This window comes from Molothrus aeneus, unplaced genomic scaffold (genome assembly GCF_037042795.1).
Source record: "Molothrus aeneus isolate 106 unplaced genomic scaffold, BPBGC_Maene_1.0 scaffold_30, whole genome shotgun sequence".
Lineage (NCBI taxonomy): Eukaryota > Metazoa > Chordata > Aves > Passeriformes > Icteridae > Molothrus > Molothrus aeneus.
The window spans coordinates 964,454-970,428 of record NW_027098964.1 but is presented as its reverse complement, the minus strand read 5'-3'; positions in this window follow the sequence as shown (position 1 = coordinate 970,428).

Genomic DNA, 5,975 nt, shown 5'->3' with positions numbered 1-5,975 from the left:
GGAGATTGGGGGGGACTGGGAGGGACTGGGAGCAACTGGGAATGACTGGGAATGGAGATACAGGGGACTGGGATGGACTGGGATGGACTGGGAGGGAATTGGGGAGCACTGGGATGGAGACTGGGGGAACTGGGATGGACTGGGAGGGAACTGGGAATGGGGACTGGGATAAAGTCAGGGAGGGAAACTGGGACAGGAAATGGGAGGGACTGGGAGGGACTGGGAGGGACTGGGAATGACGGAGATGGAGCGATAGGGAATTTGGGAGGGACTGGGATGGACTGGGAGCACTGGGATGGACTGGGAGTGACGGATACGGAATCTGGGAGGGGCTGCGGTGACTGGGATGAACTGGGATGGACTGGGATGAACTGGGATGAACTAGGATAGACTGGGACAAACTGGGTTGAACTGGGAGGGACTGGGACGAACTGGAATGAACTGGGATGAACTGGGATGGGACTGGGATGAACTGGGATAGGACTGGGATGAACTGGGATGGGACTGGGATGAACTGGGATGAACTGGGATGGACTGGGATGAACTGGGAACGACTAATACAGAATCTGGGATGCACTGGGATGGGAATCGACCCAAACTGGTCCAAACTGGTCCAAACTGGATCCTTCCCCTCCCCCCAGGCACCGCCGGGCTCTGCGCCCGCCCCGGCTTCGGCTCCGGCTCCGTTTCCGGTTCTGATCCCGGTTCCGGTTCCCTGGCCCCGCTGACGGCCGGGGTGGATCCCTGCAAGGATCCGCTGGGGCTGCTCAGCCCCCAGCTGGGATCGGGATCATCGTCGGGATCATCGCCGTCGGGATCGCGAGCGGGATCCGCCGAGTGCCCGGGAGCTGGATCGGGATCCGCCGGATCGGGATCGGGATCGGGATCGGCCGGGAGCTCGGGATCCTACGGGGGAAACTCGGGATCCTATGGAGGATCAGGATCCTACGGAGGAGATTCGGGATCCTATGGGAACTCAGGATCCTATGGGGGAAATTCAGGATCCTATGGAGGACTGGGATCCTCTGGAAGTTCGGGATCCCATGGGGGGAATTCGGGATCTTACGGATCGGGATCCTCCGGAAGTTCGGGATCCTATGGGGGAAATTCAGGATCTTACGGGGGAGATTCGGGATCCTCTGGGAGCTCAGGATCCTATGGGGGAAATTCAGGATCTTACGGGGGATCAGGATCCTACGGAGGAGATTCGGGATCCTATGGGAGCTCAGGATCCTATGGGGGTGGATCGGGATCCTATGGGGGAAACTCGGGATCCTATGGAGGACTGGGATCCTCTGGAAGTTCGGGATCCTACGGATACGGATCCGGTTCCGGCCGACCTGGATCCGGATCTGGATCAGGAAGACCCGGATCTGGATCTGGATCGGGATCTGGATCGGGCAGACCCGGATCCCAGGGGGGAATCGGCTCAGGAAAACCCGGATCTGGATCAGGCAGGCCTGGATCCCAAGGGGGAGGCGGATCGGGATCCGGAAAGCCTGGATCCGGATCGGGATCTGGAAAACCCGGATCCGGATCGGGCAGGCCCGGATCCCAAGGGGGAGGCGGATCCGGCTCCTACGGGGGATCCTCGGGATCCTACGGAGGGTCCGGATCCTACGGGGGCGGGTCGGGATCCTACGGGGGATCCTCGGGATCCTATGGGGGATCCTCAGGATCCCAGGGCAGACCAGGATCCTATGGGGGATCCTCGGGATCTTATGGGGGATCCTCGGGATCCTATGGGGGATCGGGATCCCAGGGCAGACCAGGATCCTATGGGGGCAGACCAGGATCTTATGGGGGCAGGCCGGGATCCTATGGGGGGGGATCGGGATCCTATGGGGGATCCTCGGGATCCTATGGGGGGGGATCGGGATCCTATGGGGGCAGACCAGGATCTTATGGGGGATCCTCGGGATCCTATGGGGGATCGGGATCCCAGGGCAGGCCAGGATCCTATGGGGGATTGGGATCCTATGGGGGCAGACCGGGATCCTATGGGGGATCCTCGGGATCTCAGGGTAGACCAGGATCCTATGGGGGTGGCCCGGGATCCTATGGGGGATCCTCAGGATCCTACGGGGGATCCTCAGGGTCTCAGGGTAGACCAGGATCCTATGGGGGCAGGCCGGGATCCTATGGGGGGGGATCTGGATCCTATGGGGGATCCTCAGGGTCTTATGGGGGATCGGGATCCCAGGGCAGGCCAGGATCCTACGGGGGACTGGGATCTTATGGGGGATCCTCAGGATCCTACGGGGGAGCCTCGGGATCCTATGGGGGCAGGCCAGGATCCTATGGGGGCAGGCCAGGATCCTATGGGGGACTGGGATCTTACGGAGGATCGGGATCCTACGGAGAGGATTCGGGATCCTACGGAGGGGATTCAGGATCCTATGGAGGGGATTCAGGATCCTACGGAGGGGATTCGGGATCCTACGGAGGGGATTCGGGGTCCTCCGGGGCCGGTCCGGGATCCTTCGGGGGATCCCTGGGATCCCGTCAGCGCCCCGGCTACAAGAACCCCGGGATCCCCTTCGTGCCGGGGCTGCGGCACCCGGCCCGCATCGGGGGGCACTTCCCCATCCGCCGGGGGCCGGGATCCGGGCCGGGATCCGCTCTGGGCTACAGCCAGGGATCCACCCAGGGATCCGGTCAGGGCTACGGCCAGGGATCCGGAATGGGATCCGGTCAGGGATCCGGTCAGGGCTACAGCTGGGGATCCACCCAGGGATCCAGTCAGGGATCCGGTCAGGGCTACAGCTGGGGATCCACCCAGGGATCCAGACAGGGATCAGCCCTGGAATCTGCCCAGGGATCCGGTCAGGGAACCGGCCAGGGATCCACCCAGGGATCCGGTCAGGGATCCAGGGCCGGGCCTGAGACGGGATCCAGCTCTGGGGGCGGGAATGGGTGCGGGGGGTGTCGGAAATAAGGGGAGGGGTCGCAGAAGATCCCAGTGGATCCCGAAGGATCCCGAAGGATCCCAGAGGGTCCCGAAGGATCCGAGCCAGGATCCCGGTCTGGGGAGGGGTGTGGGGGGTGTTGGAAATAGGGGAGGGGTCCCAGAGGGTCCCAAAAGATCCCAGAGGGTCCCAAATAAAGTCTCGGATCCGGCCCCGGCCTCGTCGCTGTGGTGGGGGACTGGGGATACTGGGGAGACTGGGGGGACTGGGAATACTGGGGATACTGGGGATACTGGGGATACTGGGATGGGGATACTGGGATGGGGATACTGGGGATACTGGGGATACTGGGGATACTGGGATGGGGATACTGGGGATACTGGGGATACTGGGGATACTGGGATGGGGATACTGGGGATACTGGGGAGACTGGGGGGACTGGGATGGGAGTACTGGGATGGGGATACTGGGGGGACTGGGAATACTGGGATGGGGATACTGGGGGGACTGGGATGGGGATACTGGGGATACTGGGGATACTGGGATGGGGATACTGGGGATACTGGGGAGACTGGGGGGACTGGGATGGGAGTACTGGGATGGGGATACTGGGGGGACTGGGAATACTGGGATGGGGATACTGGGGGGACTGGGATGGGGATACTGGGATGGGGATACTGGGGATACTGGGATGGGGATACTGGGGGGAATGGGGATACTGGGGATACTGGGATGGGGATACTGGGATGGGGATACTGGGGGGAATGGGGATACTGGGGATACTGGGATGGGGATACTGGGGAGACTGGGGAGACTGGGGATACTGGGATGGGGATACTGGGGAGACTGGGATGGGGACACTGGGAACACTGGGGATACTGGGAATGGGATAGGGATAGTGGGGAAACTGGGAGCACTGGGTTTGGGGTACTGGGAATACTGGAATGGGGACAGCCACGGGGATACTGGGGACACTGGGATGGGGATACTGGGGATACTGGGATGGGGTGGGGACATCACTGGGGACACGGGGAATGGGGATACGGGGAATACTGGGGATACTGGGAACACTGGGAACACTGGGAACACTGGGATGGGAATACTGGGAATACTGGGAATACTGGGAATGCTGGGAACGCTCCCAGTCCCATCCATGCCCCGCCCCCAAACCTGTGCTCCCAGTCTGGCCCCGCCCCCAAACCTGTGCTCCCAGTGCTCCCAGTCCGGCCGGTTCCAACCCCCAATTTGGGGGGGACACACCTGGAACCGCCGGAATTCGGGGGACACACCTGGAACGTTCCAAATATTTTTGGGGGGGGGGGGGGGGATGGACACACACCTGGAAATTCCCAATTTTTATGGGGGGGGGACTCACCTGGAAATTCCCAATTTTTATGGGGGGACTCACCTGGAAATTCCCAAATATTTGGGGGAGGGCGGATTGACCTGGATTGTCCCAAATTTTGGGGCTTCACACCTGGAAATTCCCGAAATTTTTGGGGGGTTCACACTTGGAATTTCCCAAATATTTTTGGGGGGGGACTTACCTGGACTGTCCCAAATTTTTTGGGGGGGGGTGTCCCCAAAACCTCCCCCCCCCGGGTCAGAAAATGCCTGAACTGAGTCACGGCCCCACCCCCACCCCCCGGGAGCCTTTAAGAGCCCTCCCAGTGCTCCCAGTTCCTCCCAGTTTGGCAAAGGAGGGACCGGGCAGCACTGCCAGGTACTGGGGGGGGACTGGGAGGGACTGGGGGTAAACTGGGAATGAACTGGGATGAACTGGGGGGGTCACTGGGATGAACTGGGAATGAACTGGGAGGGGCTGGGGGACACTGGGATGAACTGGGGTGAACTGGGAGGGACTGGGGGACACTGGGAATGAACTGGGATGAACTGGGGCCAAACTGGGATGAACTGGGAGGGACTGGGGGGTCACTGGGATGAACTGGGGGACACTGGGAATGAACTAGGATGAACTGGGACCAAACTGGGAGGGACTGGGATGAACTGGGAATGAACTGGGAGGGACTGGGGGGGACTGGGAGTAAACTGGGAATGAACTGGGATGGACTGGGAAGGACTGGGGGGTCACTGGAATGAACTGGGAGGGGCTGGGGGACACTGGGAATGGACTGGGATGAACTGGGATGAACTGGGAGGGTCACTGGGCTGAACTGGGGGTTACTGGGACCAAACTGGGGGTCTCTGGGAATGAACTGGGAGGGACTGGGATGAACTGGGAACGAACTGGGAATGAACTTGGAGGGACTGGGAGGAGCTGGGAATGAACTGGGACCAAACTGGGATGAACTGGGGGTCACTGGGATGAACTGGGGGTCACTGGGGGGGGGTCACTGGGACAAACTGGGATGAACTGGGGCTCACTGGGATGAACTGGGGGTCACTGGGGGGGGGTCACTGGTGCTCACTGCCTCCCCTCCCCCCCCCAGCCATGGCCGAACGCCGCCGCCCCTCCCCCCCCGGAGACCCCCGGGGCTCCCCCAGCCCCTCCCCCCCGCCCCTCCCCCCCCCGGGGCTCCCCCTCGCGCCGTGGCCGCCCCTGCCCGAGTGGCCCCGAGGCGACAGCGGCGACAGTCGCGATAGCCACGAGAGAGGCGGCGATAGAGGCGGCGATAGCGGCGATAGAGGCGGCGATAGCCACGAGAGAGGCGGCGATAGCGGCGATAGAGGCGGCGATAGCGGCGATAGAGGCGGCGATAGCCACGAGAGAGGCGGCGATAGCGGCGATAGCGGCGGCGATAAAGGCGATAAGCACAAGGCCACGCCCCCCGCGACAGCGGCGACAGGAGGGAGGGGCGGCGCCCAGTGACACCCCCGGGTGTCCCCAAGGGGTGGCACCGATGTCCTGTGTCAATAAACGTCCCCAAAAAGTGGCGCCGTTGGGTGATTTTTTTGGTTATTTTCGGTTATTTTTGGGTAGTTTTGGGTGATTTTTGGGATGATTTTGGGATAATTTTGGGTGATTTTTGGGTAATATTTTGCGACTTTTAAATTTTTTTGGACAGATTTGGTGTGATTTTGGGACGAATTTCGTGCAAATTTTTG